The sequence below is a fragment of the Budorcas taxicolor genome, chromosome 10, assembly GCF_023091745.1.
Source record: "Budorcas taxicolor isolate Tak-1 chromosome 10, Takin1.1, whole genome shotgun sequence".
Classification (NCBI taxonomy): Eukaryota; Metazoa; Chordata; class Mammalia; order Artiodactyla; family Bovidae; genus Budorcas; species Budorcas taxicolor.
This window is the reverse complement of record NC_068919.1, coordinates 15624907-15645463: the sequence shown is the minus strand read 5'-3', so window position 1 is coordinate 15645463 and position 20557 is coordinate 15624907. Positions and strand designations below refer to the sequence as shown.

At 49.5% G+C, this 20557-nt stretch overlaps 1 protein-coding gene across 4 annotated transcripts in view; it reads right to left on the bottom strand.

Moving 5' to 3' along the window:
• Positions 1-20557, bottom strand: part of CORO2B (coronin 2B) — a 150337-nt gene that overhangs the window by 74424 nt on the left and 55356 nt on the right. Inside the window, exon 1 of one of the 4 annotated variants that reach the window (XM_052646148.1) lies at positions 16964-17013. The exons of the other annotated variants lie outside the window; for them this stretch is intronic. The gene's annotated coding sequence lies outside the window, so the exon portion shown is untranslated. Of the gene's footprint in view, positions 1-16963; positions 17014-20557 lie in introns of those variants that run through there. 4 annotated transcript variants of the gene reach the window in all.

Sequence of the window (20557 nt, the reverse complement as noted above, 5' to 3'; positions counted from 1 at the left end):
CAGAAAACAAAAATAGTTGAGAGCATGGTACAGTAATCACCCACCACCTAGGTTCATGCGCATCAGCATTTTGTCACAGTCCTTCTTCTCTGTGTGTGCCTGCCTTCCTTCTTTTTTTTTTCAGTTTTGTGGAATTAGTTGAAACGAAGCTGCCAGCATCATGACTCCTGTCCCCTTATTACATCAGCCTACATTTCCTACAAAGGAGGACAGTTTCCTGCATAAGCATATCATCATTACCATATCTAAGAAAATTAACAACTCCTCAGTACCATCTAACACCCAGCCAATATTCAAAATTCTTCAAAATACCTTTTACAGGGGTTAAAACTCCATGCTTACATTGCAGGAGGCAAGAGTTTGACCCCTGGTCAGGGAACTAAGATCCCACAAGCCATGCTGTATGGCCTTAAAAACCAAAGAAATGCCTTTTACAGCTATTCCATATTTTGAACCAGGATTGGGAACTGTGTTGTTCCCACATATTTCATTTGGTTGCGATCTCTCTTTTGCCTCCTTTAAATCTAGAACACTCCCATTACTTTTTTTTTTAATTTAAAGTGACACTGACTTTTTAAACACACCAAGTCAGTTGTCTTACAAAAAGTCCTCGTGAGGGACTTCCCCAGTGGTCCCGTGGTTTGGACTTCACCTTCTGGCACAGGGAATGCAGGTTTCATCTCTGGGCAAGAAGATCCCAGATGCCTTGGGGCTAAAACACCAAACCATAAATCAGAAGCAATGTTGCAACAAATTCAGTAAAGACTTTAAAACACAGAAGAAGAAGAAGAAGAAAAAGTCCTAGTGATTTGTCTCCTGTTGCTTTGTGGTCTCTTCAAAGTCATTCTTGGATTCCCTATAAAGCTGAGGAGTCAAACGTAAAGCTTTGATACAATTCACTTTAAAGATGCCCCTGTTATTAATCTCTGGCTTGGGTGAGGGTGAGCATATAGAGGAAGGGACAGAGGGAACTCGGGGGCACGCACCTGGCTGAGCTGGTGGCAGTGAGGGCGGCTGGCTAGCGCCAAGCTGCTCTGGAGGGTAGGGAACAGGCAGCTGGAGGACCTGGGAGGCTGGCTCAGGCACTGGCAGACACTGCGGGCCAAAGCGGAGCATCTGGAGGCCCCGGAGCTCTGACCGCTCCGCCCGCGCTGACTTCATCCTGAGGTCAGATGCAGGGGTGTGCAGGCAGGCAACAGCAAAGCCTCCTCCCGCCGCTGCAGAGAGAGGAGGCCATGCTGAGGCTGGCACTGAAGGAGACACCCAGACCTCAAAGGGAAATCAGCGTGGCAGCCAAGAGGTCCCCTGAAAATCTAGCCCTTTGCGCTTTGCCCCTAGCCCTCAAGCTCAGCCCAGATCCTGGTGGATTCCCCAAAGCTAGTTCCAGTGAGGACAGGGCATACACACTCTCTCTGAATCTCCCAGGAGCAATCAGCACAAGACCGAGATACACTGGAGCTCCCTAAAAGGAAGGATTTTCTTAATGGTGAGAGCACCTGAAATGGAAAAAGAAGGTATCATGACAGGTAATGAGCCTCCCATCTCTGGGAGGATTCAAGGTTCAGGTAGATGACCTCTGGTTAAGGGCAATGTGGAAGGGAGATGGGACTAGATGGCCTTCCAGAGCCTCTCAAATAGACCTTGTGTTGCACGAGAGAAGGGGGCTGGGGTCAGAGAGTCCCAGGTCAGAGGCCACCCTGGCCAGCGACCTTCCTTCTCTGTAACACAGGGATTCCAATGTCTCCCCAGCTGGGTTGCTGTGACACAGAATGACAATGGCTCTCGTGCCATTTGGCATCTCCCCCTAGGCCTCCTCACATTGCTGATCAGTGCACAGTCGCTTATTTTAAGGTATGAATATTTTCTCTCTCCCAGTACTAGACTGTAGGTTATGTGATCATCCTACTCCTTCTGGGCCCTGCAGAGCCCCTCCACCCCAGGCCTGGCCCTGGACTTCTGCTTAACAGGAGTCTTCTGGTGACCCTGGTCGAATAATCTCTTGGTACGGCGGGAGGGCAAGGGCCAAGTGCAGGCACACTTGCCCGGTTCCTTGGATGCAATGGGATGAACCTCACTCCAGGGCTGTGACTTCAGTTTACTGAGATTTTGAATTTTCAGCTCATATCCCCCACTCCTGGCCACAGGATGAGGGGCCTGGTCCTTATGCTCAGCCCATGAGGGCTCTGGGCCCAAGCCCTTCTTTGTAGTGTTTGTCTTTCTGGTGACACAGCCCCATCTCCTCTGGGCTTCTTGTCACCAGGATGCCAAGGCCTCTTGAACTCAGTACAGCGCTCAAGATGGGGCTTAACAAGTCCCTTGCCATGGACAGCACAGTATCAGCAAGGCGACTAGTTCCATGACCCTCCCCAGACACCACCTCCACGTCTCCTTGTTTGCCCCCAGGTGCCTCTGTCCAGCGGGCAGAGCTGGACGGGTACTACAATCCCATTGAAAATATCTGGTACATACGTGACTAATCTGAGGCTCGGGGAGGTTAAGAGGCTGTCCCAAAGTCATACGCTGTGAAAGCCACAGAGCCGGGCCCTTTGTCCAGAACTTCTGACTCTTATAAAGACGTGAGTGACCTCAGGTCCTGGTTCCATCACTTAATGGCAAAATCCTTCTGGTCAAGTTTCTAAACTGACCTAAATCTCTGTTTCTGTAGCCATAAGAGAGAAACAACTATGTTATTTGCCCAGTAAGTTATAATAAGAATTAAATGAGATAATTGGATAGAGTGCTTAAGGGAAAAAAGGAACTTCTGACAGTTTACTGTTCTTTCCGACATAATACCTGCTTTCTCCTCTTTTGGCCTCTCCACCAAGCTATTAATTACTCCTCCCTGCATTTTTCATACAATGCAGGTTTCTATCTTGGCTGTTATTTGCTAGCTGTGTGTCTTCAGACTAGTTACTCAGCCTCTCTGAGCATCAGTTTCTTTATCTGCAAAGTGCAAATAATGTCGTCCAAATCGCTGAATACAATGACGTGACCAAATGCCAAGTGCCTGGCAAAGTACCTGGCATGGAGTGGGGTGACGCTTATCACACGCTAGTTCCACCCTCTCCCTTCTCCTGTAAGGGAGAGACTCTGACCTCAATTAAGTGTTCACTTGGGGAGGCTGGGCTCTGGCAGCAGAAGGAGGAGGGAGGGGAAAGCTCTGGCCTCCAGATGTGCATGGTTGCCGGGCCTGGCCCCTGGTGGCCTCTCCCTGGGCACAGGGCCATCCTGGTCTCCCTCTGAGAGGGGAGGGCCCGGAAGGAGGAAGTATTCATTTTGCAGCTGAACAGCTCTTATAGCCTCTTAAGAAATAGAGGCAGGCTTTTTTCTCCTCTGAGATAATTGTTATGAACACTCCACATGGAGACAAACTGTATCCTGTCCTCCAATCCCCAAAATGATGCATTTTGGCCAGCTGGAGCACTTTCTAGATGATGATGGCTAAAACTCAGTCCTTTAACTGGAACACACAAAAAAATACATGGGGTAGTTTTTGTTCTCATCTCTAACTAGGGTGGGGTGGGGAGCTCACGGTTACATCCTTGGGGAGAGTTGTCAGCCGGGGAGCACAGGAAGCCTCAGGACCTGCCCTGGCGGCCACTGGATACTTGTCCCCACGGGCCAGCCCCTCAGGACCTGTGGGAGGGCCACTCCCTGTCCCTATGCTGCCAGAGAAAGGCTGACATTTTCAGTCTTGTCTGGGTCATCACCCATGTGACCTGGGGTAAGGCACCTTCCTTCTCCAGGCTCGGTGTCCATTTCGACGAAATGTGGATATCAGCCACACCTACATCTTGAAATCCCTATCAGGATGGGACGCCTGGGGACGCCAGGGACAGAGGCTTTGCAGAGGGTGCGCCACTCTAATCAACGACAGACACTATCATCAATATCTCTGCCGAATTCGCCCACAACATTCTGGGTTCACAAGCCATCACTGGTCAGCCGGTCCTCCTCCATCTCTGAGCCAGCTTTGCTTTCCAGAGCCCAGGACTGGACACATGGGAGGAACAGGGCACATGTTCTCAGACTGGAGGGAGCCGTAGATCAGCCCAGGGCCTTGAGAAGCTTGTCAGGTCAGGTGGGAATTACTGGCGGACTCTTCTCTCAGTTTTCTCCTCTGTGAAATGAAAAGCTAGGATCTTTTTTAAGCAGAAGAACACTTTCTCTAAATAAAATATGACTCAGAACTCCTAAATGTAAAACGGGCAAAGCTGGAACTGTTTGCATTCAAATCTAGCAGGGAACTGGGAGCACCTTCCAGCAATGGTCCTGGGACTGCACCGTGGAACGCAATCCGAGAACCTCTGGTGTGAGGGAAGTGGCCAGAAACCCACGTTCCAGCGGGCTCAGCCACTAGCCTACTAGGGACCCTCTGGTAGATCCCTGCTTCTTTCCCTGCAGGAGATGGCCCACCCTGCCAGCTCTGGCATTTAATAGTCTTACTGGGTTCTTACTGGCTTCCAGGACTTCTGAAAAGATCTTGAAACCACTCAAGAAATTTCTAGCATGAAGAAGCTGGACCACGAGTGTTCTCGCTTAAATGCTTTCTTTCTGAATCTGCTCAGTTTGAGCCTCCAGGGATCCAGGAGTCCCTCAAGGGTCTGCTTCTGGATTCTCTGCACCCCACAGCACAAGCAATCTCAGCAGGGGTGCAGGACAGCGGAGGCTGACCCACTGCCATACTGAACAGCACAGATTATAGATCATTCCCATCACTGCAAACCGTTCTATTGCATGGTGCTAGGAGAATATCAATTAGCTCACAAAAGTCACATCCCAGAAGAAGAGACTCCAACAGAACCTCCACATCGGGGAGCTCCGGCTGGGGTGCACATCAACCACAGAAGGCCAGGATCTGGAGCCACTGCACTGACTTTCTCTCCATCCCCAGCAAATTCGGAATTCTTAGGTTCCAGGCCAACTCTCAGAGCCTCTTGGGCAAACCCCTCAATCTTCTCAACCATGAAAAGGGGCTTCCTCCCCTGTCATGCTCCACCCTGCCTGCCTCACACCATCAGGGAGCAGATCAAAGTCAAGCGGGAATGAACACGGTTGGGATGGCGCCTTCTCCACAGACTACAGATGGAAGATTCAGATCAAACATCCATGGATGCTGCACTCTGCCCATCACCCAACACAAGTCCAGCCAGATATGGAGTCTATTCTGGGAGCAGGCTTCCGCCCCGAATCCCTGCAGCCTTTCCTGATCTGCTGAGCAGGACTGGTGGACACGTGAACAGAAGGCTGCCAGCCTCCTCTGCTCCAAGCTCTTCAGGAGAGCTTCCCATCTCCCCTGAGATGACTCCTGAGCTGGGCAGTTGCCAGATTCTGAAGTCCCCAGATTCTGTCCTGGGCTCCCCTTTTTCTAGCTCATCAGACTAATAACAATAGCTTACATTTATTAAGGGTGGACTGTGACCCAAATATTTTACAATCATTACATCCTGTAATCCTTATAATAACCCCAAGGTATAGATGCAATTGGAGAAGGCAATGGCACCCCGCTCCAGTACTCTTGCCTGGAAAATCCCATGAACAGAGGAGCCTGGTAGGCTGCAGTCCATGGGGTCGCTAACAGTCGGACACGACTGAGCGACTTCACTTTCCCTTTTCACTTTCAGGCATTGGAGAAGGAAATGGCAACCCACTCCAGTGTTCTTGCCTGGAGAATCCCAGGGATGGGGGAGCCTGGTGGGCTGCCATCTCTAGGGTCGCACAGAGTCGGACACGACTGAAGCGACTCAGCAGCAGCATAGATGCAATTATTATCTCTATTTACAGATGCAACTAAGTTTGTCCGAGGTCACTTAAGTGGAGGAACTGAGATCTGAACTCAGACCTGACACAAGGGTCTCTTGTTCGTTGTTCAGTCCCCAAGTCGTGTCTGACTCTTTGCAACCCCATGGACTACAGCACACCACGCTTCCCTGTCCTTCACTATTTCCCAGAGTTTGCTCAAACTCATGTCCATTGAGTCAGTGATGCCATCCAATCATCTCACCCTCTGTCACTCGCTTCTCCTCTTGCCCTCTATCTTTCCCAGCATCAGGGTCTTTTCCAATGAGTCAGCTCTTGGCATCAGGTGGCCAAAGTATTGGAGCTTCAGCTTCAGCATCAGTCCTCCCAATGAATATTCAGGATTGATTTCCTTTAGGATTGACCGGTTTGATCTCCTTGCTGTCCACAGGACTCTCGAGAGTCTTCACCAGCACCACAGTTCTAAAGCATCAATTCCTTGGTAGTCAGCCTTCTTGAGTGACTTTCTTGCCTACTTCCCAGTAGTGACATGACTACTGGAAAAACAATAGCTTTGATTATATAGGTCTTTGTCGGCAAAGTGATGTCTCTGCTTTTTAATACATTGTCTAGGTTTGTCATAGCTTTTCTTCCAAGGAGCAAGCATCTTTTAATTTCACAGCTGCAGTCACTGTCCATAGTGATTTTGGAGCCCAAGAAAATAAAATCTGCCACTGGTCTCTTTACGTGTTTGCTCCCCAACCACGCTGGATGTTACTGAGAGCAGCAACTATGTCTTATCCTTCGTTCTCTTTCCTGGGCTTACCTTTCTCTAGGCTTAATATAGTACTGATGAATGTTTACTAAATGTGTGAATGAGTACAGGAACAAGAGGACAGGAAGAAGGAAGAGTGACCCTGTCACTTCCCCTTAAAGCCTCTAAAAGCCCCCAGATCAGAAAGCTTGACCATCTCCTTATGGGGATCTGCAGGCTGATTCTAACTTGCAAGATCCAACCTGGGCAGAAAGCAAGGAGAAGGAAGTATCTGCCTCCCTATGAACTCAACTTGTCTTACATGTGGTCCTGACACAAAAAGACTTTCATAGAACCATAGCCTGTCAGTGCAGAAAAGGACCCTTGGGTCCACTAAAATCTAGCTTCTCATTTCACAGACTGAGGCCCAGAAAAAGGAAGTGACTTGTCTAAGGTCACACAGCAAGGTCACCTGATGACCAGTCTACACACTGTAAGCCTCCTTGTGGGAAGGTGGGGGGTAAACAGATGTGAGGGGCGTGGTTAAGGGGACTGGATATGGCGCTGCCATCTCTCCCCTGCAGGCAGCCCTGGAGGGAGTGTCTGGGGTGGGCAGGCCCCATCCAAGGAAGCACCCACCCTCTCCTGGGGTTCTGAGCTCTATATTCCTCTGCCTAGGGAGGGAGGGGGTGGTGGAGCTCAAAGCACAGACCCAACAGATGGTTTCTATTTGCAGCCACTGCGCCTGGTCTGTGCCAGACTCCTGACCTATTTTGAGGAACTGAGGGCCCCGCTGGCTCAGGGACAGCCTCCCACTCACACCCCTTAACCCATGATTTGGCAAGAGATCAGATGGGTGGTTCAGGGCCAGTGGAGATAGGGAGTGGAGGAGGAAAACCTTTGAAAATGAGGCTGGGGTGGAGGTCTGCAAGCTTGAACTCCAGAGCACAGATTCTCAAAATGTGGCATCACCTGGGGTGTCTGTGGAAATTCAGGTTCCTGGGCTCCTCGGCAGGCCTGCAGGACCGCGCTCTCAGGGAGTGGACCAGGGACTCTACGTTTGAATGAAGCTTCCAGGTGATTCCTGTTTTTGTAGTGTACTGTCTGTGGGCCAACAGCGCTGGCATCATGTGGGAGCTGGTTAGAAATGCAGAATCCCAGGCCCCACCCAGGACTGAAACAGAACCTGCAGAATCTGCATGCGTCAGAATCACCCCCGCAGGCTTGTTAAAGCACAGATCACCGGGCCTCGCCTGATTCAGGAAGTCTGGGGGTCTGGGAATACGCATTTCTAACAAGTTGCCTGGTGATGATGAAGCTACCTAGGTCCCTGAGCTGTAGTACAAGGGGCACTGTGCCCTTTGGGCATCTGTAAAATGGATATAACTCATACCTTTTTTTTTCCCAAAGCAGTGTGAGGCACCAATAAAATAACAACATGTGTGAAAGTGTTTTGTGAATACTTTGTGAATTATTATTTTTAAATAGTAAAGACTATGTAAATTACATCAATTTATACTTCACGAAGTGTTGTAGATGATCTCACTGGCTTTGACAATCACCCTGTCTTATAGTAAGTCAGTCAAAGAGCCATGCATTCCTTCAGGGCTTTATTCTGCATCCCGGGATTATCCAGCACAGGACTAGGCAGGCGATAGCTGCTCAATAAGGACTGGTGGAATTCAACCCAAGACGGCTGATTCACTCTCTTTCCAACCTCTACTTCTCACATCCTCTCCTTAGAGGCCCTCTGGTCCCTTGTTAGGTGAGACTTTTTTTTTAAGGTTACTTGATAGTTGGGGCTAAAGGGTGAGCTTTAAGGAGACTCCAGGCCCAGTTGCCACCCTCAGGCTCCTTCCCTATGAAATGTCCTGTCTGACTCTCGGGATGAGTTGGGATCCCATGTTGAGAGCACCTGGCCCATCCCCTGGCACCTGGTGGGTGTGTCCTCGAGGCAGAGGTTCTTCCCCCACAGGATCTGATCACCCGGCTAACTCCAGGCCGGGGAACTGCAAGGCTTGTACGTCTGTGGGCAGATCTAGCATGGAGAAGGCAATGGCACCCCGCTCCAGAACTCTTGCCTGGAAAATCCCATGGACAGAGGAGTCTGGTGGGCTGCAGTCCGTGGGGTCGCTAAGAGTCGGACATGACTGAGCAACTTCACTTTCAATTTTCACTTTCATGCATTGGAGAAGGAAATGGCAACCCACTCCAGTGTTCTTGCCTGGAGAATCCCAGGGATGGCAGAGCCTTGTGGGCTGCTGTCTATGGGGTCACACAGAGTCGGACACGACTGAAGCGACTTAGCAGCAGCAGCAGCAGCACGGGCTGATGCTGCTCCCTGTCAACAGAACCTCCTAAAATGATGTGTTGGCGTGCTCTTTGGGAAAGGAACAATTGGAGCTGTCCACAGGCGGAATCCCATGGGCCTCCCCAGAGCCCTGCAGCGGGGCCCTTCTGCTTGGTCCCTGTAAGCAGGAGGCTCTCAGACCGTCTACCTCATAGACAAGGACCATAGCTTCCTGTTGCCTGTAAATGCAGAGAAAGATGGGCTGATAAACAGTCCTTGAGGGAACATGTAATGTGGCCCGGGCCTTCTCCTTCCCAAGAGCTCATTTATCTAAACTGCATCCAGGGGAGGGCTGCAGGATCTCTGTCAGTGAACAGAGGAAGCCGGCCCATCTCTCAGTGCCTCAAATGAGAAGGGAAAGGGGCGAACCCTTTACATTCCTCTCAGTCATCTTGGGCATAAGAGAGGGCAGTGAGCACACAGCAGGCCACATGCACAGAGCTTACTTCAGAAGACTCTGCACTGTCCTCCAAGGGATGTGTGTGTGTGTGTGTGAGTGTGTATGTGCGTGTGTGTGTGTGTAAGAGTCAACATTTCCGCTAAGATGCTGGGAACAATTCAAGGGGACTCACCAGCTGAGGGTCTAGAGACAAGAACAGAAATTTTTTGATTAAATTTCACATTGTTGTTGCTGTTTAATCACTAAGTTATGTCCCATTCTTTGCGACCCCATGGACTATATCCTGACAAGCTCCTTTCTCTATGGGATTTTTCAGGCAAAGACACTGGAGTGGGTTGCCATTTCCTTCTCCAGAGGATCTTCCTGACCCAGGGATAGAACCCAAGTCTCCTGCATTGGCAGGTGGATTCTTTACTGCTGAGTCAACAGAGAAGTCCAAATTTAACATTACTGAGAAAATAAAATGGTTTTTGTTTGAAAAAAACCCCTGACCAACGACTGTCTTATGATGTTCTGTGCTAGTGTGCTAAGTCGCTTCAACTGTGTCCAACTCTGCGACTCTATAAACTGCAGCCTGCCAGGCTCCTCTGTGCATGGGGATTCTCCAGGGAAGAATACTGGAGTGGGTTGCCATTTCCTCCTCCAGGGGATCTTCCTGACCCAGGGATCGAACCCATGTCTCTTATGTCTCCTGCATTGGCAGGCGGATTCTTTACCAGGTATGATGTTCTACCTGTCACCTTACAAAAAGAATCTCGGAGTTAATTTAGGACCCGGCGAGGAAGGAAGACTCCACCTGGATATTTGGCTAGTTCCCCCAGCACAGCACTCATTCCCCAAACTCACAAGGGACACAGCCTCCTTCTAGGTGGCCGTGTTGTGTCCCAGGGGACCTCCAGATCAGCTCTAGAGCTCTGCCCAGTAGGAGGGACCCATACTCAGCGGTGACAGGCTGCGGGTTTAAGTGTGAGCTCTATGAGGCAGTGGCTGGTTACAGAGAGAAGGGCATGGGGAGGAGGACAGAGAGAAGTGTGAAGAGCACCATTTTTTCTTTCTAAATATGTCACTGTGCTTTACTCTTTAGTATTTTCTAACCACAACCTGCCCTCTCTTCCTCCTCGGGGCATCCGTTCACCCAGAGAGGGTTAGGATTGTTCAAACAGCAATCCGAACAACTCAGCTTCTGACATCCACTACAGGCTCTGCAGCTACACAACAGTCTTAAGAGCCAGACTTGAAAGGCTGTTCTTGACTCCCATTTCCCCCTGATAGCCAATGAAGAGAGTCTCCTGGATGACTGGACGGCAGAGTGTCCTGGTCAGACACCAGAAGGAGGGGAAGCCCACTTCTTGCAGAAGGAGAGACTGAGAGTGAGAAGGAAACAGAGACGACAGGAGATTCAGATGCATGCCCTGATCTTCCACACGCTCGGCCTGAATCTCAGTGAGGAGGTGGGTGTGTTTTGTAGGTTGAGAGTGGTGCTGACGGCAGAGGGTAGAGGTGTTTCTCTCCAACTTCTTGACTGGTATTCTAGAAGGAGAGAGACCACTACTCAGGATGGCCCTGGGCCAAATAAGAGGTGACCTCTCAGAATTAAGATGGCCAAGGGAAATGGCCAGACAGGGAGGGCCAGGCATGCACTCTGGAGCCTCTTTCAGCATTTTTTTTTTTAAAGAAAGACTAACTAAAACAAGTGTCATGAAGAAAAAAACTGGAATTCACACTGAAGCTTGCTTTAAGAGATGGATGTGCCTAAAAACTCCCCTAAAAAACCTGCAGATTTTGCCTTGCACTTTTAAACATCTTTTTATGTAAAATAGCGTCGATGCATCTCTGCATATTTCCAAGTTTTTTATCTTGCTGTGAGAGCCTATGTCGTGACTGTCGTCGACAGTTTTATTTACTGGTTTCTTTGTGAAGCTGAAAAGGAACATTAAATGAGGTGAAAATGCCGACTTATTTTTGAAGTGGGTACTTATAAATGAGATGTTATTCTATGCATAGAGGAGAAAAAGACCGGCAGGAATGTCAGGTGGGTGGCATACTGCATTAATTCTCAGGCAGAGAAAAGAATTCTGCTCGAGAGCCTTGTGATGTTTCTTCTAGCGCAGAATTTTTCCAAGGTCTAGTTTTTAGTTGCAAACTTGACTTTGAAATGTTTCTGTTGGTTATCACGATCAAGGATATTTGAAATCACTACTGTGTCGTGCTGCATATGGGGTTGGGGTGGGTGGGACAAAATTAATATTCTTGGTTAACAGTGGTTAAATATGCTCTTGGGTGGTGAAGGGAAGCCAGCAGTCCGGCCCTGCACGCCCCACAGGGAGGACATGGAAGATCCAAGAGCCACAGGCCAGCAGGAGGTTGCCATGGCGAGGGGCAAGCTCACTGAAGCAGAGGCTGTGAGGAAGACAGACAGTGGGCCAAAGGCCCAGCAGGGGATGGATGCTGCCCTCAGGGCCAAGGGAAAATGGACTACGAGTCTGTCCACTGCAGACTCCAATGCAGATGCCCAAGGAATGCCCTGCGAGGGGACACCAGCCACACCTCAGCAGACAGCAGCCAGGACATGTCTGAGGACCGGCCAGAGGTCTCCCTCCCCCTGACACCCCAGGTCAGGTAAGCCCTGCTGTCTACATCCCCAGGTGCCATTCCACAAAAGAGTCAGAAGGGGAGGAGCTCTGAACAACAACCCTTGGGAGTCACTCAAGCAGAAGCCAAATTAGCTCAAAGAGGCCGAGTCTTAACATCACAAGACTGTCTAAATCACTAAATCAGACTGGCTCTACTGCGTGGAGCTCCACGCATTCCATCACTGTGGCCCTTCAAGGCGGGGCTCCTGAATGAGATCAGATCAGCCTTAGAGAAGTAAAGAATCTGTATCTCCTTACACTCTATTATACACAAAATAAACAAGGACCTACTGTATAGCACAGGGGAGAAGGAAATGGCAACCCACCCCAGTACTCTTGCTTGGAAAATCCCATGGACAGAGGAGCCTGGTAGGCTGCAGTCCATGGGGTCGCTAGGAGTCGGACACGACTGAGTGACTTCACTTTCATGCATTGGAGAAGGAAATGGCAACCCACTCCAGTATTCTTGCCTGGAGAATCCCAGGGACGGGGGAGCCTGCTGTCTATGGGGTCGCACAGAGTCGGACACAACTGAAGCGACTTAGCAGCAGCAACCATATAGCACAGGAAACTATATTCAATATCTTGTAATAACATATAATGGAAAAGAATTCGAAACAGAATATATATTCTGTGCACCACATGAATGGCGTCCCCTGGAGTTATGCACGCGGGGGCAGGGGTGCCTGCAAGTCTCTTCACAATGAAGAAGTGGCCGCAGAAGCAGGAGGTGGAGTGAGAGAGATCCCGTCACCACCACAGAGGCCAGGCTTGAGCAGACAAGACAACCAGGGGGATCCCGTGTACGTGTAGCTCTGAAACGTCATCCCAGGCTTCTGATGCCTGGTCTTGTGGCTGCTCTGGGATCTGGGGAATCAGCCTGCTGGTCATTCTCTTGTCTTCCATTAGTAATGGTCAACAGAGAGAGTCTTTCTACCAACAGAGATCCCACTCAAGCAATGCCAGAGATCTCTGGCAGTTCAAGAGAAGGGACTCTCCTTGAACAGGCATGTCAGGACTTTCTCTGCTGTGGTTGCTGGTGTCAAGAGGCTAGTGATATGGCTGATTCATGCTGATGTATGGCAGAAACCATTACAATATTGTAAAATAATTATACTACAATTAAATATAAAATTAAATTAAAAAATAACACACACACACACAAAGAGGCCAGTGAATTGGCTCCAGTGGGTCTCTGACCACACTGTCCCTGGGAACTCACCCTTCCTGCGCACTTGCAGTATTTCCTGGCTGCAGGTCCCAGTGGGTACTCAGTGTACACTTCATGGTCTGATCTGTTCTCTTTACATGTAAAAAGAAGATGCAAGAAGGCTGTAAGCTGGGCCCACATGCCAGCTTTGCAGGTTGGAAAGAGCAGGCCTCTAAAATCAGACAGACCTGTGTTTAAATCCAAGTACCACCACTTACTTAAATAAGCAGGGTGACAATACCCAGACTTGACATACTCTTTTCCCAATTTGGAACAGTTGGTTGTTCCATGCCTGGTACTAACTGTTGCTTCTTGTCCTGCATATAGGTTTCTCAGGAGACAGGTAAGGTGGTCTGGTATTACCACCTTTTTAAGAATTTCCAACAATTTGCTGTGATCCGCACAGTCAAAGGCTTTCAGATAGTCAATGAAGCAGAAGTAGATGGATATATATATATTTTTAATTCCCTTGCTTTTTCTATGATCCAATGGATATTGGCAATTTGATCTCTGGTTCCTCTGCCTTTTCTAAATCCAGCTTGTACATCTTGCGCAGATTGGGAAAGGAGTACATCAAGGCTGTATATTGTCAGCCTGCTTATTTAACTTATACGCAGAGTACACCACGGAGAATGCCAGGCTGGATGACTCACAAGTTGGAATCAAGATTGCCAGGAGAAATATCAGCAATCTCGGATATGCAGGTGATGCCACTCTAATGGCAGAAAACGAAGAGGAACTAAAGATGAAGGTGAAAAAGGAGAGTGAAAAAGCTGGTTTAAAATTCAGCATTCAAAAGGCTAAGATCTCGGCACCCAGTCCCATCACTTCATGGCAAATAGACAGGGAAAAAGTGGAAACAGTGACAGACTTTATTTTCTTGGGCTCCAAAATCACTATGGACAGTGACTGCAGCCATGAAATTAAGAGATGCTTGATCCTTGGAAGAAAAGCTATGACAAACCTAGACAGTGTATTAAAAAGGAGAGACATCACTTTGCCGACAAAGGCCTGTATAGTCAAAGCTATTGTTTTTCCAGTAGTCATGTATGGATGTAAGAGTTGGACCATAAAGAAGGGTAAGCGCCAAAGAATTGATGCTTTAGAACTGTGGTGCTGGTGAAGACTCTTGGGAGTCCCTTGGACTGCAAGGAGATCAAATCAGTCAATCCTAAAGGAAATCAGTCCTGAATATTCACTGGAAGCACTGATGCTGAGGCTGAACCTCCAAAACCTTGGCTACCTGATGGAAAGAGCTGACTTATTGGAAAAGACCCTGATGCAAAGACTGAGGGCAAGAGGAGAAGGGGGTGGCAGAGGATGAGATGGTTAGATAACATCACTGACTCATTGGACATGAGTTTTGAGCAAACTCTGGGAGACAGTGAAGGACAGAGAAGCCTGGTGTGCTGCAGTCCATGCGGTTACAAAGAGCTGGACATGACTCAACAACTTAACAACAATCACCACCACTTGCTAGGTATGTACCACACTTTGGACAAGTTCCTTAGCTTTTCAGAATTTGCCTTCTCATCTGTAAAACTGGAGGAAAACAATGCCTACCTCTCTGGGCTGCTTCCATCCTCTTGGTCTCCCTCAGAGTGTCCTGCGCATAGGGTCAATAGCCAATTGTTGGGTAAGTGACTGGATTTTCGGAGTTGGAGGGAGGGAGTCAAGCATAACTTTAGAACTGTTCCATGACTCTGCCATCTGGGTATTCCCTGAGAGCACTGGGACAAGTGCCTGGAAAAAGGGTGTTGTGGCAGATGCTCCTGACTGGGTACATGCCAGCCATCCCCATCCCTTTCCACCCACTTCACTACAGGAGGGATACTCACTGTTCTAGCATCCCTCACACTTAGGAGATACCCTATCACCCAGTTCAGTGGGGGACTCTTGGGAAAGATTTTTTTTAACTCATTAATCGAATGAGAGACATAAAAGCTCTTTCTTACCAAACTTGCTGATATACTGCTTCCAGGCTTTGTTAGCATTTGGGAATGTAATGCCTGGAGCTGTGGCAGCCTTTGTGGGCCCATGAGGTGATGAGCCCCTGATCAAAAGCTAACATGATAAAGAGGCAGACAAGAAGGATAGAAAAAACCTGGGTTCTTAATGACACTGAGTTAGTGAGTGATAGTTGCTCAGTTGTGTCCAACTCTTTGTGACCCCAGGGACTACAGCCTGCCAGGCTCCTTTGTCCATGGAATTCTCCAGGCAAGAATACTGGAGTGGGTTGCCATTTCCTTCTTCACTTAATGACACTCAGTTCAGTTCAGCTGCTCAGTCGTGTCTGACTCTTTGCGACCCCATGAATCACAGCACACCAGGCCTCCCTGGCCATCACCAACTCCCGGAGTTCACTCAGACTCACGTCCGTTGAGTCAGTGATGCCATCCAGCCATCTCATCCTCTGCCGTCCCCTTCTCCTCCTGCCCCCAATCCCTCCCAGCATCACAGTCTTTTCCAATGAGTCAACTCTTCACATGAGGTGGCCAAAGTACTGGAGTTTCAGCTTTAGCATCATTCCTTCCAAAGAACACCCAGGACTGATCTCCTTTAGAATGGACTGGTTGGAGCTCCTTGCAGTCCAAGGGACTCTCAAGAGTCTTCTCCAACTCCACAGTTCAAAAGCATCAATTCTTTGGCGCTCAGCCTTCTTCACAGTCCAACTCTCACATCCATACATGACTACTGCTGAACCACAAAACCAACCCTAGACCTCCTCTCTCCAGGCCTCTTGTTCAATAAACTGTGAATATGTCTAGAGCTTGAGTCATTCTCAATTGGCTGCTTTTGTTACTTACAGTCAACAGCATCCCAACTGTTGGGTGAGGGTAGCAGATGTTTCTGGATATGGTCATTACCTGTGACCTGCCTCCATGAGGTCTCCACGTTTCAGACGCTCTGCCCCCACGACCAAGAACCTAGAGATTATGAAGAAGCCTCATCCATGCCTGGCAGACCCATCTCTGCCAGAGGGCGAAGGAAACCACGGCCCCTCCACTCCCTTTCCAGGTTTCCTCTCCTCTCTCAGCGGGGTTTCTTGGGGTGGGCTGATACCTCTGCCTCTTGTGCACGTGCAGGAAACGTTGCACAACTCGGGGTAATAACGCCGACCACTCGGGGAAAACGCGGTCATCAGACTCACACTGCCCGTTGCTACACAACCACCCACACAGCACCTTCCCATCCGGCAACACTGTTGAAGCTTGCAAGAAAATTTCCTCTACCATCCAGCCCCACCCCCCCCCCCAGCCCATTTTCTTTATTCCACTGAATGCTGTCATTACTACAGAAACCATGAGGAAGGAGGGTGGAGACGAGAATGAGGCTACGTATGTAAAACATCTGGCACAGTGCCCAGAGGGATAATGAGCAAAACCGCCAGCACCCCGTCGTCCCCTTTCAACAGAACGGCAGCGCGGTGACAAGACACGGCCGTCGGGGATGCCTCTGGCAGGGCATCCCACTGTCCTTGGTTTTTTAAAGGAATTGATTTACTTATGTATTTTACTTTTGGTTGTGCTGGGTCTCCATTGCTGCACGGGCTTCTCTCTAGTTGTGGCGAGTATGGGGCTGCACTCTAGTTGTGGTGCGTGGGGTTCTCGTTGTGGTGGCTACACTTGTTGTGCAGGTCTATAGGGCACAGGGGCTCAGAAGTTGCAGCTCCCAGGCTCGAAAGCACAGGCTCAACAGTTGTGATTCACGGGCCCAGCTGTTCCATGGCACGTGGGACCTTCCCAGATCAGGGATTGAACCCACGTCTCCTGCATCGGCAGGGGGATTCCCATCCACTGCGCCACCAGGGAAGTCTGGGTTCTTGGTTTTTGAAGTGCTTTCCCCTTTCTCTCATGGTATTCACACATACACTCACCCAAGCTCCTTGATTCCCCAGTGAGTTGGGGTCACAGTCACAGGGTCAGGGTTCTCAATTAGCCTTTTCTTCAGCCCCATCCCAAAGCGCTGGATCTGGTCCCCACCAAGGCTGCTGCTGGTGCTGACCATTCTATGGGCCCCCATCCACTTCATGAGCACAACACAGAGCCCGTGAAGTTGCTGGGTGCTCAGCATTTTCTCATCCATCACTGCATCTCAGTCCTGGCCCAAGGTTGGGTTCTTTGCTTCAGGCCTCCCTGGTCACTATGGAAATCAAAGTTGAGGTTCCCTGAGTACCAACCTACTGGCAGCATCTGCCCTCTGCAGCCTCACCTCTGCAGGTACAGTCTCTTTATTGACCCCATTATGGGAGTCAGACCACCCCTGTCTGTACGGTGCTTTGACGAGAACAGACAAAGGGGCCCCTTCCTCTTGGCAGATGCAGCTCCAGGCCAGAGCCCATTGCTCCATGGGTAGAACTCAGGCTGGATCACAGCCCCAACTGCTTCTCCGCCAGGTGCCCTTGTGCAGGGCACAGCTCACACAACTCTCCATGGCAGCCATGCATGGAGCTTTTCCAATTACCCTCCTGTGTTTCTGACCTAAATACTACTCTCCAAACTGATAACTCTAGAACTTTTGACATGGAGCACTGACAGAACACCAAGACCTGCCCAGTACCCCCAGCACAATCCCAAGGCTAACCCGGCACTCCCTGGAGGGCTCACCTCCTGAGCGCCTCTCTGCTAACACAAGTTGAAGTAAAAGCACCTCTGCCACCTAGTTTCAATTCATTCCTCCCTGTCCCACCTGGAGGAGAATCACACAGCTGTCCCTGGAGACACAGAGGTCCCTTCCTCCTGTGTTAGCATCCCACCCTGGTTAGAAGTCTTCCTCTACCATGAGCCAGCTACTGTCATGGACCAGTTGCTTTACTTCTCAGGGCTCTGTTTGCAGGGCAAGTGGAGATAACAGTGGTGCTTCCTCATGGGTTAGATATGAGGATTAAGTGAGAAAATGCAGGTAAATTGCTGACGACATTATCTGACACATACTATGCGATTCCATACATGCAGCTAGGCTGAAAAATCCTTTGACTCCGAGTTCCTACTTCTTTGTCTGTGACATGGGTAAAGCGCTATGTTGCAAGTTTTCATGTTTTTGACAATATGTAGGATTCACTGTGTGTTAGGTACTGCAGTTATAATTTCACAATATCAACTTACGTCAATCTCACAGCACTCCAATGAGGCAGGTGCTATATCTTCTTGCAGGAGAGGAAACGGGCACAGTCAGTTGCCCAAAGTCACCCTGGGAAGCGGTAGAACGGGGATTCAAACCGAGGCCTTCCAGCTCCACTGGGTGTGTGCTTAACAAGTAAGCTGTGGGGCCTCGGTGGCTATTGTGAGGACTAAATGAGATAATGCATGCGAAGTGCTTGGCACGGAGAAGCCACTCAATATATGGTCATTATGCTAATGAGGCATTACTCTTGAATGTTCATCATCATTATTACTAATATATGCAAAGTGCCCACCAAAATCAAGCTGCCTTTTCATCTTTCTCCCTCCCTCCAGCACTGAGGCTGCTGTGTTTTGGTGGCTGTTGGGATTCCTGGCACTCTTTGTAGAGGGTTCCTGCTGGGTTTCCAGTTTGGAAGCAGGGAGAGATTTGGGGTACAAAGGAGAGGGCAAATAAACTCCCTCGGCGTAGAGCCTCATCGAGCTAGTGATACCTCAGACACACAGCAAATCAAGTTGGTCCAATGGGGACACTGGGAGGTGGGGATAAGTAGGGGGAGCCTGGGGGTCTGGGGGATGTGGAAGCAGATGGAGGGAGACCAAGCTGCCCCTGCAAGATCCAATTCAGCAAATGATAACTGAGACACCTAAGACCATCTCTGAGGCCCAGTGCAAATGCCCCTCCCTCCAGAAAGCCTTTCTAGATCTCCCAGTTGAATCAACGTCTTCCTTCCCTCTGCTCCAATAATATCTTTTTTTTTTTTTAAACTGTACCATGTGGCACTTGGGATATTAGGTCCCTGACCAGGGAGTGAATTCATGCCCCCTGCATTGGGAGTGTGTAGTTTTAATCACTGGACCACCAGGGAAGCCCCTGCTCCTATAATACTCTATATTTCTAGCCCAACCCCACCCATATAATGCCTACTTTGTTTTAGATTCCCAGCACAAAGAGGCCAAATGTCTCTGACTAGAGGCTTCTGGAGAGCAGGGACCAGGTCTGTAATATCCGTATCTCCCGCGGGGCCTTTCGTACAGCAGAGGTTTAATGAGGGCTTGTTAACTGAATGAATGAGACACACCTCCGCCCGCTTGGGGCCTCTCTCTTCTGTGGGCTCATCACTGCTGAGCGACTGTGTGGTTGGGGAGACTCTGAGTTGGCCTGAGAGGTGAGCAACAAGGGCCCAGTGAATGTGGGGGGACGTGGGTGATGACGGCCTCGGTTTCCACCAACAACAAAGGTTGGGCCTCCCCAGGAGGAGGGCAGTGTCCCCGAGGTCACCCTTCCTTCCCTGCCTTGGCTCTGGCCAGTGCCCAGTCACCCCTGAGTCACCCCTTCAGGCTGGGGGGTCTGTCCAGGCCCCTCTTCCTCCTGCACACTTCCTGCTCATATCATCCCATCCCACCCAAAGACAAAGACCAGACCAGACCAGCCCCTCTCACCAAACCATCACTCTGGGTCTGCCCTCCCAGGGACTGTGCTGCAGCCAGACTCACCTCGTCCCGGGCACGTGGTTATTTTCTCTTCCCAACCCCGAAATGGCCCAAGGGGACTCCTGTCCTCTTCTCTCTGTGTGCTGGGGTGCCACCAGTCCCACCTCCAGTGGGAGCCACACAGCTCCAGTGCCCTCCCCACCAACATGTTCTTCCTTGCTAGGATCCCTTCCACACTTTGGGTCCCTTCACAGGGATTCCAGGCACATAGAGTAAGGTGCCCCACCCTGATGTATTGCTTTTCCTGTGTTCAGATCTTGCCTCTAAATTTCCTGAGGATTAGAATAGTGCCTTAGTCATCTCCAAAACTCCCTTATGAAACCCACACAGAACAAAAATAATAATGAATTCACAAAATAAAAGCAAAACAGATAAGCAAGCAAAAATAAAAATTAATAATAAGTAATGGAACAAATAACATTCAGGCACTGTTAGAAGCAATTTACGTGTATTAACTAAGTCCTGATTATCTTTCTTAGGCTGGCATTATTGTGCCCATTGTGCAGAGGAAGGAATGGAGGCAGAGAGAAGGTAAGTAGCTTGCTAAGCAGGCATGAAATTAAAAGATGCTTGCTCCTTGGAAGAAAAGTTATGACCAACCTAGACAGCTTATTAAAAAGCAGAGACATTACTTTTCCAACAAAGGCCCATCTAGTCAAAGCTATGGTTTTTCCCAGTAGTCATGTATGGATGTGAGAGCTGGACTATAAAGAAAGCTGAGCGCCGAAGAATTGATGCTTTGAACTGTGGTGTTGGAGAAGACTCTTGAGAGTCCCTTGGCCTGCAAGGAGATCCAACCAGTGGGTCCTAAAGGAAATCAGTCCTGAATATTCATTGGAAGGACTGATACTGTGGCT